The sequence below is a fragment of the Odocoileus virginianus genome, chromosome 14 (assembly GCF_023699985.2).
Source record: "Odocoileus virginianus isolate 20LAN1187 ecotype Illinois chromosome 14, Ovbor_1.2, whole genome shotgun sequence".
NCBI lineage: Eukaryota > Metazoa > Chordata > Mammalia > Artiodactyla > Cervidae > Odocoileus > Odocoileus virginianus.
This window is the reverse complement of record NC_069687.1, coordinates 50,565,971-50,581,038: the sequence shown is the minus strand read 5'-3', so window position 1 is coordinate 50,581,038 and position 15,068 is coordinate 50,565,971. Positions and strand designations below refer to the sequence as shown.

Here is a 15,068-nt window from a genome sequence, read left to right as displayed (position 1 = left end):
AAATCTAAGATCAGTTTATCAGTGAGAAGATGTTAAACTGTAGATTCCTCAAGTTAGAAAGGAAGCAAAGTCAAACAACTCAACTCCACCCAAGGCAAAGACCCCAATCACATCCCAGCAGGTGATCTTCCAGCCTCTGCCTGACTGTTCTAATGCCTGGGCTGGGGTGGGTGCTCCGTTTTCCATATGCCTAGACACCCCTATTTATTAACAGCTTTTTCTAATGTTCAGTTACTATCAACCTCCCAGGCAAAAATCACTCATAGCTCACCAAGTTATTGCTCATTCACTGATCATCCTTCAGCTATTTGAAGACAAATAAATAATCTGGTTCTTTCCATGGATACCAACCATATGCCTACCAAACATTTGTTCACTCATCTGACACATGCATTTGTGCCTTCTGCTCAGCCCTTACATGGACACTGAGTTATTCCATCTTCATATGAGTCTCTTAAAGATAACAACAGCCAGCATTGTTTATCCTTGGTTCTTGCCCTGAGAAATTAGGGAAGATTTCAAGAAAAGGGACACATTGGATTAAATCTTGAAGAATGAATAGGAAGTCCTTTGTCCCAGAGAGGGTGGCATTTCAGGCTGGGGGAGTAAGATTTACAAAGATCTAGGGCATCAAAGGGGCTTCCCTCATAGCTCAGTCAGTAAATCATCTGCCTGCAATGCAGGAGACCAGGGTTCAATTCCTGGGTTGGGAAGTTCCCCTGGTGAAGGAAATAGCAACCCACTCCAGTATTCTTGCCTGGAGAATCCCATGGACAGAGGAGCCTGGTGGGCTACAATCCGTGGGGTCTCAAGAGTCAGACACGACTTGGCGACTAAACGACCACAAACAACCAGGGCATCAAAAAGCTTAATGTATTTGGGGAAAGCTTGTGCTACAGCTCAAGTGGGGTAGTCTTCAACTGAGGACAGTTGCTCCCCAGGGGATATTTGACAACATCTAGGGACAGTGTCATCACACTAGGGGCAGGTAGTACTGGCATCTAGTGGGTTGAGATCAGTAATGCTGCTGAAGATTCTATAGTGCTCAGGACAGCCCCACAATAAAAACTATCTAGCCAAAATTTTCAATAGTGCTGAGGTTGAGAAAATCTGGGCTAGAGTTTGAAGGGAGGGCAGGAGTGGAAACAGACAAACTAGAGCTAGATTCTGAAGGACCAAGCTAAGAGGTTTAATTTCTTCCTATTGCCTGCAGGATTAACAGAACCTATAGTTGGTAAGAAAATTTTAAAATGATTTACAATGAGCCATGTCTGAGATCAGGGAGATTGATGGGAGACTGTTGAAATTTCCCATTCATTCATTCATTCTTTCACTCATCCTTTATTAAAGACTTAATGAGCATCTATTATCTACTATGCTCTGGGCAACTTCCAGGGATGTAATGATGAGTAAAACAGTCTCAGTCCTCGGCCTTGGGAGTTTTATAGTCTAAGCAGACAACACAGCCATTGTTTGAACAATCATACAAATATGGAAGCACAGACAGGTACAATGAAGCAAAAGTAAGGAAGTTATCAGCATATACGACAATGAAGCCTGATCAAGGAAGGTTCCAAAGAGAAGATGTCCCCTACAAAACCCACTGGGGGCCCAGGAGAAGTAAGATGGAGTTTAGGTGATAAGGTCTAACCTCTTGTTTCGTGCTTAGTCTAGTTTCACTTGCCTATAAGGTGCCACGGACAGAGGCCTTGCACCTCACATGTCCGATTAGAGCTCTCAGCACAGAGGCACTGCACCTAACACCCTATTTTGGTGTTTCATGCACAGAAATGCTGTACCCGGCACTTCCATCTGGAGTTGAGAGCAACACGACTGCCCCTGAACCTTGAAGACTCCACCCCTCCACCCCACCCCCTCCACAGAGGAGACCCCTAGAAAGCAGCCCACCAATGGCTTGTTTGAGAGAAGGTGTACTTTAGAACTGCACCTCACACTTCTCCATTCTCTGATCAAGGAGTAAAACTTTCCTCTGAACCAAACTCAGTCTCATTCTATTGGCCTGAATGACAACAAGCAGGAGGACCTTGGTTGGGGCTGACTCAAAAGGGTCGGTAACAAATTCTGGTGACCATGAAGAAACAGACCATGGCCTTCTTGCTCCCCTGGCTCCAGCGGGAGGATGGCGGAAGCTCTGGGAGCTTCACACGACGACTCTGATCTTTGAGTCCTCTCTGACAGGGTGGGATGGCATCAGCCTCCGGCCAAATTTAGAGCATCTCTGCCCAGCAAGCCAACACCCAGTGTGGTGCACACACAGCATAGCCGCCAGCATCATCTGGACCACACCCTCTTAAGGGAATCATTCTGTGGCATCACTGGGGATCAGAGACTCAAACTCACACACGTCTGTCTGCTGCCTCTGGCTGGCCTTTCAGCAGCGCCAGGGGCCTGGGGATGGTGGGGATCTGTGGATGGAGCCACAGCAGTCTTGCCCACTGTCTCACCAGTAGTACTGTCCTCCTGACCCCTGTACAAGAGGGTAGTGGCAGCATTGGGGCGTTCTGTCCTTGCCAATCTCTGGGGGTCAGCAGAAGCGTTCTCCTGAGTCACTTTTGATCTTGTAAAGGGAAGTGGCCAGTCCAGTGAGCCAACAGGTGTTACCAGGAAGAGGCCCAGGCAATGAGGACCACCTGACAGATGGAACAAGGGTGCCCCATCCGGTTCAGGAAGGTAAGTAAGCAACTGGTGACTTGACCTCTTCCCGTCAGAGCTAGTTTCTCTCAAGTGGGCTGGGGAGCCCTGTGAGCCACTCGCAAGACCAGGACCCCTGTAATCAGGAAGCCCTGTGGGCTGCTGGCAAGAACAGGAAACACTCCCTCTCCCCAGCCTCTCCTCCCCGCCCTGCTTGTGAGGCGAACCGCGGGCGAGTCTTCATTGGCTGGGGCTCCACAGGCTCACCTCCAGGTAACACCACAGCATTCCAGCTGCCCTGGTGATCTGGTGAGTCCCCATGGGAACCCCTCTTGCTTTAAGCTCTTAACCGGCAGGAAGTCCAAACACTTTTCCGTTTTGGCTGAAAGGAAGAAAGAGAAGACACTCGCCTCAGCTAAGCTGCTCTGGCTCGGAGGCTGTCCCATCTAACCTCCTGTGGGGAATTCTGACTGAAGGAGGACTGACTAGTTCAAGGATGGGCCATTATAAATTCAAGGGAAATCCCCAGTTGTATCAGAGCCCATGCCTATTTGGGTCTCTTGAGGAATCCCAAACAGTTTGGTGCTGGTTCCAAATTTCCCAAACTGGAAATCTTATTTGGGGCACATCTATGGTATTTTCATGCCAACAAATCACTCCAACCACCCCATTGGTAGTTGGAAAAATGTCATTGTAAGGGACTAAGCAGATACAGAGGGGTCCTAAATCTGATTAGGGGAATCAGACCCCACCTGGGCTGACAGTCGGAGCCTCCTCAATTTACTCCTAACAGGGGAAGGAAAGTCCACAGTCTTCTCAAAAGTCCAAGAGGAAGCACACCAAGAGAACACAAACAATGCAGGTCATGCTACTTTCAAACTGGGGAATCAAGCAGTCCCAGATAACAAATCCAACTGGGACCAACCAAGACAATGGAGAGGGGAGTGGAAGACAGAGGCTGACCCATTATAAAAACATGATCCTAAAGAGAATCCAGGTAGCAGGAAAGACACCTGTCAATGGGAATAAATAAAGGAAATCAACTAGGAGTCAATGGAAAAAAATTGGCATTCCTAGAGCGCCTCTGGGAATGCCTCTGAATCTATACTGCCAATAATCCTGAGTCATTGGAAGGCAATGCTATCTTGAGGTTGTATCCCATTTCCCAAAGTACCCCTGACATTACACATAAACTTCAGAAACTGGAAATAGACCCAGATACCTTTATCTCTCATCTGGTCAAGGTTGCCCACTTCAACCTTCAATAACCAAGATACAAAGGAAGAGAAGTCAGAGGATAAAAAGGCCTGGAGACAAGCCCTCCTGGCATCTGGTTGGTATGGGCATCTGGACTAGCTGCCCACAGAGACTCAACTTTTGTAAGCGACCCTCAGACCCCATCAAGGGGAAGCAAGCCAAAGAAACCAGGACCCAGTCAGTGTGCCATAAGCAAACAAGAGTGAAGAGTCCCCAAAGGAGAGAGAAATGGCAGGTCCCAGCCACGACCCTCAAAGCAGATGGCCCAAAGAGATGAAAAACGATGGAGTCAGGGGGCTCCTAAGCTGGTACTCCAACTGACCCCTGAGGAACCCCAGCTGACACTGGACGCAGGGGGAGAGGCTGCTGAATTCTTAGCTGACACCAGTGCCACTTACTCAGTTCCGGCAAACTTGGTCACAAGAGTTGTCAAATTTGAGGGGTATCAAGGAAGGCCCAAGGATGGGCATTCATAGAAACATTAGACAACCCAATGGTTACTGTAAAAACCTGTCACACACTAAATTCTGCCATCTTGCTACCTACAGAAACAGTGCCCTTGAAACATGGTTGTATAGAAACAAAAGACACAGTCTATTCCAGTTGCCCTGACCTAGGAAATGAGGTTCTCCCAAACATCAGAAAAGGAGTGGTCCAGAGATGGGAGCAGTTTTATGTGGGAGGCAAAAAGGCTGACAGGATAAGCAGTAACCTCCCAGACCCAAGTCATAGACACAGAAGCCTAGCCTTGGGGACTTTGCCCAGAAAGCAGAGCTGATAGCCTTCACACGAGCCTTAGAACTTAAAAAGGGGAAGATCTTAAATTTTTTAGACTGGAGAGACATATCCTAGAGAAGACTGGCAGATTGATTTCACTGTCATGCTGAGAGTACCAGGCAATTTCATCTGTCTGTAGTAGACACGTTTTCTGGGTGGGTAGAAGCATTCCCTGATAGAACTGAAATGGCAGCTGGAGTGGCTGAGACATTACTAAAAGGAATAATCCCTGAGTTTGGACTCCCAGGATCCCTATAGAAGGATAATGGTCCAGCATTTGTGTCTCCAGTTAACGAGTGCCCTGGGCATAAAATGGACCTTGCACTCAGCCTGGAGATCCCAGTCATTGGGAAAAGTAGAGATCCAATTAAACCTTAGTCATGCTATGTCAGGAAGCTCAAGAAAACTGGATTAAGTTGCTTCTTAAAGTGAAGTCGCTCAGTCGTGTCCAACTCTTTGTGATCCCTATGGACTGTAGCCTACTAGGCTCCTCCGTCTATGGGATTTTCCAGGCAAGAATACTGGAGTGGGTTGCCATTTCCTTCTCCAGGAGATCTTCCCAACCCAAGGATTGAACCTGGGTCTCCCACATTTTAGGCAGATGCTTTACCATCTGAGCCACCAAGTTGCTTCTTAAGATTGCTCAAAAGGGTAAATTAAAATACATTTGAACTCATGTACTATGGGCTCATTCCCTAAGCCCAAGAAAAGGGATATTTTAACTCCCTTAAAATGGAACAACTCAAGTGTGCCCTCCAGGAACGAGAAACCATCAAAGTTCTCACGAAATAGGTAACCAGGTGCTGCCTGCCCCTGCTGTCCTGATCTTACATCCCTTCCCGTCTGGAAATGGGGGGTACCTAAAATCCCAGAAAACCAGCAGCCTACAAGATACCATGGTAACCACCACCATCGTGTGGAGTCTTCTTTGTACACCTGGGACAAAGTTGAGGGCCCTATACTTCCTTTATACTTTCTCCATCTTGGGCATCACAATGCCCACCCACACTGTTGCCTCAGGGCAAACACATTTCTTCTACAGTGTGACCAGAGATGCTCAAGATGGATGGAAATTCACTGATTGTTTGATCTGTCATGCCCAACTTGAAACAGGAAAGGACCACCAGACATTTTTAAGAACAAACCCAATAACCGAGGGGGAAGGACTAAATATCATCTTCTTCCCAGCCGGAGATAAACTGTAAACAAGTTGAGGTCTCAGCTGGTCTCACTTGTGATACTTATGGATAAACAGCATCAACAATATGTGAATCAGGTGATCCAATGAGAGGAAACAACTAGTTGAGCCTGGTACCTAGGTGCCCCAATGGGTCCTTAGATAGATACACAGATGAAAAACCAAAGCACTGTCACTTCAAGGACTCAAGCCAAGGGCAGAGGGTCACTATGCTTACAAAGAGCATACGCGTTCTTGGCTAAGCCCCCAAACTCAACAAGGGGCTGGGCATCCAATGTTTAGACAGTACCAAGGTGAGGGGTGGTATCACCATGAGAACTGTGGGACCAGGTCCAAACTTAACTGGAGTTTGCAGTCGAACCACTACCCAAAGGAAGAAGCCACGACACTCCAAAAAAGCCACAAGACTACTAATCTCAGGAATCACTGCACTTACTGGGGTACTAGTGACCCTGGCTAAGGGAACTACCTATAATACCATCACCCTGGAAAAGGTAGCAGCCACAGTGGCCAGTAAGACTGACCTCCACTTCAAAATATTGGGGAAAAAAATCTTGACACGTGAAGCAGTCCAAACCTTTAAACTCTATACAAAAATTTGTTTTCTCACTGGCCAATATGGTCCTATATAGCCAAATTGCTCTAGATTATGTTAGCTAGGGTTATGTCATGAGATTATGTTAGCACAGGGAGGGGTCTGTGCTCTGGCCAGTCTGTCAATTTGCTTTTATGTCAGTGCAAGTGGCCTGACTGGAGAAAGTGCAGACAGGCTACTGGAAAAGGCAACCTGGCTAACAGAAGCCCACCAGGCTAACCTTGCCAAACAAATGTGGAGCAGGGTAAAACAGGCCCCTCCAGAATCACTTGGTTTCTACCCTTCTTGGGCCCCATAACAACCATCCATTCTCTGATCATGTACTGCCATTTGGGCCATGTTTCTTAAATTGTCTGGTGTCCTTCATCTCCAAAAGGTCAGACAAATGGTGATCACTCAGGCATACGAACATTTAGGGCCAAGGCCCGGGGATGATCAAACAGGTCTAAAGGTGGCTTGGGAGAAGTTCTGTTCCTCTACCCAAGGTTATGAGGATGCCAGAACTCAGCCAAAAGCAGTTACATAAGACAGACCACTGTCGCAGCCCCTCTGCACCCCTCAAAAATGAGAAGCAGAGCAAGAGACAGAGAATGGATTTATCAGGGGCAAAGCCCATTAACCATTTCCCGGAAACAAAAACAGAAACTGGGTAATGAATTTCTTACCTTTTTTTAATCCTTAGTGCTCAGTCCAGTTCACTTGCTCACAGAGGGCTGCCTGTAGACGCCTTGCCCCAGGCACTGGGGGCCAGAGCTCCTAGTACTGACATCTCAGCTCCAGGCCGTTTGGAGAAGCGCTGCTCAGGACACTCAGTCCAGGATGGCGCTGGTGGCCGTGTGCAGAGACGCTGCCTGGAGCCTGAGCAGAGCACCTGTCTCCAGCCGCAGGGAACTCCGCCCCCTCCCCCAGGAGAGCATGCAGTAGCCCCGCCCACAGCCTGTCCTGGAGCACGTGGGGAACACAGGAGCAGGGAGCGTCAGGGGCATGTGCTGCGTGTGCTTTAGAGCCAGCTAGGAGCTGTCTCTGTTCAAAAAAGAAAGCTTTCCTTGGCTCCTGAACCAAATTTGGTCCCGTTTTTGGCTTGAAGAACACCAGGCAGGAAGACCCTTTTGAGGACTGACTCAACCGACCTTGAGGTCCAGTGACAAAGGTTTAAGCCAACCGTCAGAAAGATGAAGACTCCAGGTGAGAGATAAGGTAAGTCTTTCCTGGGCTAAGCAGAAGTAGAGGATGAGCTGATTCAAGATGAATTTTGGAGGCAGAGTTCTTGGGACTTTGTCGGACTCATCCTGGGTGAGTGGGGAGAAGTCAAGGCTCCCCTGGACTGTGGTTCTGGGATGGGAAATGCCAGAGGAGCAAGCTGGAGCTCAGACCGACACCATCAGGTCTGCTGAGAGAGAGCTTTCCAACTAATGGAGGCGCCAACACACTCTGGGCCCACAACACACTGGAGCAACCAGGCAACAAGCCACATTTCCCACTCCTGCTCCCTTTGACTTTGACTCTGTGGCTGGATGAGCCCTCGGACACGCGTCCCAGCTCCATTCCTCAGGTGGATCCCTTAACGTGTTTGTCAAGGTCCACCCGATAGTTAGTCGTTCAGTCAAGACGAATGCCAGCCCTGGACACGAGATTATCTTTGCTTATCTCCCTCCAGATTTCACACCCCTCAGATTGAGGAGCTGACCTGTGTCACAGGAGAGGGGAATGTCACATTCTGGGACCTGCAGGAGTCTCTAGGACGGTCAGCCATGTGAGAGTCCTTGGCTTCACCTAGGAAATACTTCAAGAGTGAGCTGAAGAATAGTGAAAGCGAGTTTATTTGGAGGGATACTCTGTAGGCAGAATACAGAGCATATCAGAAAGTAAAAGCAACCCAGGGGAATGGGGTTGCTGGATCATATGAGCTGAGTGATTTCATACTGTGAGCAAGTGGGAGGAATATTCCTACTATTTCAGATAGGATGGGAATTTCCCAGGAACTGGGCCATTGCCCACTTTTTGGCCTTTCAAGGTCTGCCTTGAAACTGTCATGATGTAACGGGAATGACTCTCGGTATTACAAGGAAGACATAACGAGCAGACTATTCTCAAAGCTACCTTAGTTCCGGTTGGTCTTTATCACCTCCCAGTGGCTACGCTCCCTTGTCTTTTATCTGGTGGTTGTGTCCTGTCCCCTTCCCTGCTGTCTTTCCTTGACCATTTCTCTGGCCAGGGCAGCTTGGGCTAGATGTGGAAGCGTTTCAGCAGCACTTCACCTCTTCTCCCACAGTGAGGTCAAAATTGGAAATACTGGGCTGTCATGGAGACTGACATCCATCCAGGAAGCAAAGATAAGCTGAGGATGGGGCCTGGGGATTCCACCGGTGAGGGGGCACTGCCAACCTGCCAGCCTTCAGAAGGGTCACGAAAGCTGACATTGTGGGTGATAGTCTCCCTGGGTGTTTCTTGTCTAACCAGTTGTTAGACAAGACTCTTCCTGTCTCTCAGTGTTGCCTGAGGCCCCCAAACTGAGAATAATAGATGCTCAAACTCCACCTGTGCTAGGTGTTGGGTCACCTAGCACAGAGCCTTTTCTTATCCGTAGCCTGGAGGTGATGATGGGTGAATGCTGGAGAACTGGTTTGGAGTTCAGGACAAGGAAGAGGCTGGTGGAAGGGTTTCCTTAGAGACAGCTGTCTAGGGGTGTTGGAGGAGAGGTGAGTGAGGAGGCCAGTGAGGAGGTCCTCAAGGAAATCTTTCTAGAGGGGAGCTTGATTCACATCTCCTGGAATGAGGGAGGAGGTAGAAACTTATTCCTGGCTTATAAATGGAAAGTGGCTGAGCCAGAGGGAAAGCTTTGGAAGGTGGAGTGGTGTCTGTCTCTGAGGGGCCCTATCAATGGCATCAGCCTGAGAGGGCAGGAAAGGAGGAGGGGTTGCCAACGGAGGGATGGGCTTCTGGAACCAGGAAGTGGGGGAAGCATGCTGGAGAAGGCATTGCCCGTGGTGAGTCATTGCAAATGGGAGATCCCCCCAAAACCCACAAAACATCCCACATTTGGAATAGTCCCAGAGTGCCCTGACTCCAGATCATAACCTCATCATTTGGATTCTGTGCACATTTTCTCAGAGACCCCCTTTCCCCCTTTGGCTAAAAGAGCCAAGAGAACAGCAGTAAGACAGGAGGTGGAACAAGGAAGCCACCCTCCCTGCTGCAGGCATCCAAGACCAAGCCTCGCCAGGAAGGAGCGTGTGTGTGTGTGTGTGTGTGTGTGCAGAGTTGCAGGGGGCAGGCAGGGGCAGAGACTTGAAATGTATGAGTGAATAGAGCTTTGATTTAGATTACTAGATTTTTAGTGTTTATGAACTGTTTTGGATGGTGACCCTGAGCTTGAGTGGAAAAGACGCGTGATGATCCAGGACCGTGGAAGGAAGGCCCGAGGTAGAGCAGAGACTTGCACTTCATCAAGTCAAGCTCAGCAGATCAGCTGATGACATTTACTCATAAAAGTTCGGGGCCCCCACTGGACTGGTGGTGCCGTGGCCAGGTGTGGGAGCAGAGGAAGGGCCAGGCCCCACGTTCTGGGACACACTGAGGCCCCTCGGTGTCGGAGACCCCAACCGGAAACCACGTCACTGGGTCTTTTGATGATGAAGAAGAGAGCCGGGGTGGGGCTCTGCAGAAGGATTAATCCTGGGTTTCAGAACCAAGCTGAAGGCCCGCAGGGCGTGTGACCGCAATCCGAGCTTCCCTCCCAGACAGGATGTCTGCTTTCCTCCCTTCCCCCATGGACATCTGAGTGGAAACGGTCTTTCTTCCGCCTCGTGCTGATGAGGATTTATTGGCAGTGAGCCTTTCCAGCGTGCATTTCCTTCCCAGGGAAGCTGATGCCTTCACAAATGAATGCCTTGCCCTGACACCAGAGTAGCTGCTGTGAACTCTCCTCACAGAGGTTCTGCCCGTTCTAAGGCCTGTGAGAACAATGCCTGCGGCCCCTCTTGTCCCAGCAAAGCAGGAACCGGCCAGCAGAGTGCTCAGCAAATGGCCTGAGCATGAGTGGAAATCCCCTCTCCCCCAGTAGGGCCGCAGCTGCACAACCCCGGGCAGGGCTTAGACTGGGGAGGTCAGGGCAGTGGGGAGGAGGCACCAGGGCTAGGGGTCAGATACCTCCAGGCCTTCAACTGGGGCCTCCATGCAAAGTAAAGAGGGAGTCCTTTTTCTGCCCAGCAGGGTGACCATGGGGAGTGACTTCACATTTCTGAATCTCAGCCCCTTCACCTACAGACTAAGGACAGTGATGTGAGACTCGGGGAGCTGTTGGCATAAGTCAATAAGAAACAATGTGGAAGTGACAGAGTAATTGAGGCACAGGCAAGACGTCTCTCTAGGCTTAAATATGAAAACCCCAAGTGCCCAGGACAGCCTTCCTTGGTCACCCGACTTGATGCTGGCCCGCCTGCCAGCTCATCATTCTCCTGGCTCTCCTCCAAAGGCCAGGGTGGCATTGGAAAGGCAGTCTGCCACAGGTGCAGGGCGTGGCCAGGGAGAATGCCGGCGGCCGGGTCACCAGGGGACCCGAGAGTCCAGAGGCTAGGCACTGTCCTTGCCACTCTACAATCCATCTTCTCCTGTATCCTCAGCGATCTTCCTCAGTGACGGTGACTTAACCCAAGTATCATCACAGGTGGCCTGGGGATGAGCCAGGCTGCCAGCGTGTTGATAGCAAGGGGACAGGCTAGGAGAGAATGGGGTGGTCCCTTCCCAGTGTCTGAAGTGCTCACAGCACCCTGTCTGAGATGCTGATGTCCCGGTTCTGAGGCTCTCTCTCTCTCCCCCCTCTGTTCAGGGGAAGTGCGTGGCCCATTCCTCTGCAGGTGACCCCTTTTCTGAGTTCCCTGCAAGTCAGTCTCCCCTTGTGTCTCCATCAACTGTGTTAATATCATTGATTATGCCACTAGGAAGTAGATGCTTCTACAGGCCTGGGAAGACCCCAGTATCCTCTCATTATGTGCTGATTTAATTAGTGTAGCTTTCACAGGCTTTGACGGATGTGATGAGGAATATTGGACATGGTGCTGGTCTCCTGAGGCCTCCAATCTTCCCAGCTGTCAGCCTCTTAGAAAGCCGCTGTGCAGAGATGATCTCCAGTCCTTAGAAGGACAGTTCTGGCCTCTAAGTCAGACATGATAATAGCATCATGTCAGTGTCTGAAGAAATACAACTGGGGCTTCTTATAAGCCATATTCCACACATGCCACAATAAAAGGAGAACCCTGGGGCCAACTCAGAGCAAGAGTCTGGGGGCCAGGGAGCAACTTCCATAGAAGAATTTAAAGGAATAAAGACAAGAGTTCAGAGTGAGACTGCTCAGAGCGGGAGAGGTTCAAACTTGGTGCTAGGTTGTATGGCTGAACGACATTGCTGGAAGTGAAATATGCATCTTGCCAAATTGCAACACCAGTCAAACTCTGTGCTGCAAGATGTTTTTATGCCTTCTTTTTTAAATCTTGGGTCCATGGGTAGGAATTCCAACTACCAGACCTGACTCCTGCTGGGCCACCCCCTCCCCCCCGCCCCCGCCAGCGGGTAACAAGCTTCAGCGCGGGGTCCAGGGGACAGCATCTGCCCAGGTTTCCATTCTGGTGGGTGTGGGTCTCCAGGCCCAGTGGCGGCAGATCAAGTGTGAAGATGCATGGCCTTCCCAGACAGTTGAGAGCTCTAGAACTCACTTCTAAATGGTTACCAATGAATAAAACCAACAGGAAGCTCACTGTAACCCCAGAACCCACTCAGGCCCCACCCCTGGGGCTCATGCAGAGCCTCAGTGACAGAGAAGACCAAAGAAGCCCAGCTGCCCGATGACGTCAGAGAAGGAAACTGGCCTGTGAGCTACCTCAGTCCTGACAGTCTGGGTGGAAGCCCACAATCAACCCTTCTCAGGTGACTGAGGTGTCTCCATTTCTTGCTATGACAGGAGATTTCATTAAGGCATTTTTAGCCAGAAAAAAAAAATGAAGCTGAAGAAAGCCCTGAACATACAAAGTTTCTCATGGCTGCTGCCCATGAGTTGTGTATCCCCTTTGCTAGGAATCAAATGCCTCCCTTCAGTGATACCCCCTCTACTCCAGAGCCTGAGAGAATCCCTCTTTACATATGATGTTCTTCAGGCCTCACCAGAACTAGGTGGGGTAGATATTATTAACTCCTTGTCGTGGATGAAGAAATATTATCAAAATGACTTTTTAAAAACCTATGGCTAGCATCCTTATACTAGCAGGAATGTCAAAAGGTGCAGCCAGTTGAAAACACTGTGACAGCTTCTCGAAATGTCGAACATAGTTACCACATGACCCAGCAAGTCTACTCATGGGTATACACCCAAGAGAACTGAAAACACAAGTCTACACAAATACTTACACATAATGTTCATAGCAGCATTATTAGTAATAGCTTAAAGTATAAACAATCCAAGTGAAGAAAGATAAAAACATGTGATATACCCATACAATGGAATATTATTCAGCAGTAAAAAGGGAGTGGAATTATGATACATACAACTTGGATGAACCTAGAAAATACAGTGCTAGGTGAGAGAAAACCAGGCATAAAAGACCACTTTGGATTCCATTTACATGAAATGTCCGGAATAAACACATCTGTATATGGAGAAAGTAGTTTAGTGGTTACCGCAGGCGGAGGATGGGGGTAATTGGAAGTGACTATACATGGGCATGGGGTTACTTATTGGAGTGATTCAAAATATTTTAAGATTATGGTGATAGTTCATAGCTCTGTAAAATACACTAAAACCATTGCATTGTATACTCTAAATGGATAAACTTTATGGCATATAAATTGTGTGTGTGTGTGCTCAGTCGTGTCCAGCTGTTTGAAACCCCATGGACTGTAGCCTGCCAGGATCCTCTTTGGGATCTATGGGAATTTTCAGGCAAGAATACTGAGTGGGTTGCCATTTCCTCCTTCAGGAGATCTTCCTGACCCAGGGATTGAACCCACATCTCCTGCGGCTCCTGCATTGCAGGCAGATTCTTTACCACTGAGCCGTCAGGAAAGCCCCAGCATGTAAATTACATTTCCCTAAACCGGTCTTTAAAAAATATCATGGCTGCTTGAACCCTAGGGGATACTTTTGCCTGTAAAGTAACCTTTGAATTCAGTGCTTAGGGCTCCTTTGCCAAAAATAGCAAAACCAGGGTTATCTCCATGTTGTAGAAAGCACAGGGCTCTGGTAACAGGAAGATCTGGACTTGTGTGACCTTGAGCCAGTTATTTAGCCCTGCTGTGCCAATCGCTAAGACTTCTATGAAGATAAAATGAAGTAACATCTGTTAAAAGTCCCTGTTCAGACCTGTGGCTGAATATATGTTAATTATATCCTCCCATTTCTTAGAAGAAGGTCCTAAAAGAACCACCCAGGGGCTCAGCCCTGGAGAGGGATGAGGGTATGAGTCATGAGATCACAGCAGGAATTTGGGGATGTGGATAAAGCTGAAGCATGGCATGACTCCTATGGCCCATAGTGAGGATTCCGGCTCAGTAACAACTCTGAAATTCAAGACGTAGGTCCAGTCAACAGCTAAGCAATGATGCTGAGCCTCAGGCTGGGGGACCTTGAAATATTCAACACCTCTTTGCCCTGGTCATGCCCGGGTCTGCACTTTATGGGATACCTGAGGAGGTTGTGGAGGTTCTAGCTATAGGGAGTGGGGGACATCAGAAGCAGGACTGCAAGGTGGGATGTTTTCAAAGCAAGACAGAGAGACCCGAGAAATCCCAGACCTTTAAAGACTGTCCACGTCACTAGTGATGACGTGAATCTAGGAAGACCTATTTTATTTTTGTGAAATGGTTCAAAAAATGCCATGTGAATGGAAGAAAGTGACCTTACTTAGAGTATCTACAGCTTCATGACTTTTTATTTGTCTCATTTGTGCTCAAAGATGCCCACTCCCAAATCCAAAATCTAGGCCAATGGCCCCAGAACACTTTTTGTCCCTTAGATCTTAGAGGGCAAAAGAGGAAACAGTACCGCTACATTCAGTCAATAACTCTGCCAATCCTATCTTCTATTGTGTCTTTAGCACTTGTTTTGTTTGAAAGAGAGACAAAGAAGGAGGAAGAAAAAATATATAGGTGTATAGTTAAAACCTAAGTTCCTGATTTTCAATTCAGGCAGTCCACTTAAAATTCAGAAATAGTACCATGCTTAGTGATGTAGGAGAAAGATAGTAATAAGTACCTCATAGAATCACTATGCAGATAGAAGAAGATGGTGACCCAGTTGAACAAATTATAGATTTGGAGTCAGGTAGAAATATGCTTGTACCTGAAACTTCTTTAAACCTCAAACACCAACTTTAAAAGGCTGTTATGAATTGTTACTTGTAAAATGCCTAGTGCTGTGTTTGGTGTGAGTAGTCCTCAATAATAGGACTACTAGTAGATAGAAAAAATGAAGCATTTACATAGTGATTGGCACAGTCACAGATCCTGTCCCACATTGTTTCTCAGGGTGGGGGGCATCAGATAGCCAAGATGTGATTGAGAACGAGGTCAGGTGCATGCCTTGCCATGGAAGGGACCAGA

The 15,068-nt window shown here is 48.4% G+C and overlaps 1 long non-coding RNA gene across 1 annotated transcript; it reads left to right on the top strand.

Annotated features, from left to right (window-relative positions):
- Positions 1 to 2,351: 2,351 nt before the first annotated feature.
- Positions 2,352 to 9,016, top strand: LOC139038193 (uncharacterized). The gene is made up of 3 exons (XR_011491120.1): positions 2,352 to 2,691; positions 7,567 to 7,676; positions 8,137 to 9,016. It is a non-coding gene; the product is annotated as an uncharacterized lncRNA (long non-coding RNA).
- The last annotated feature ends 6,052 nt before the right edge of the window (positions 9,017 to 15,068 follow it).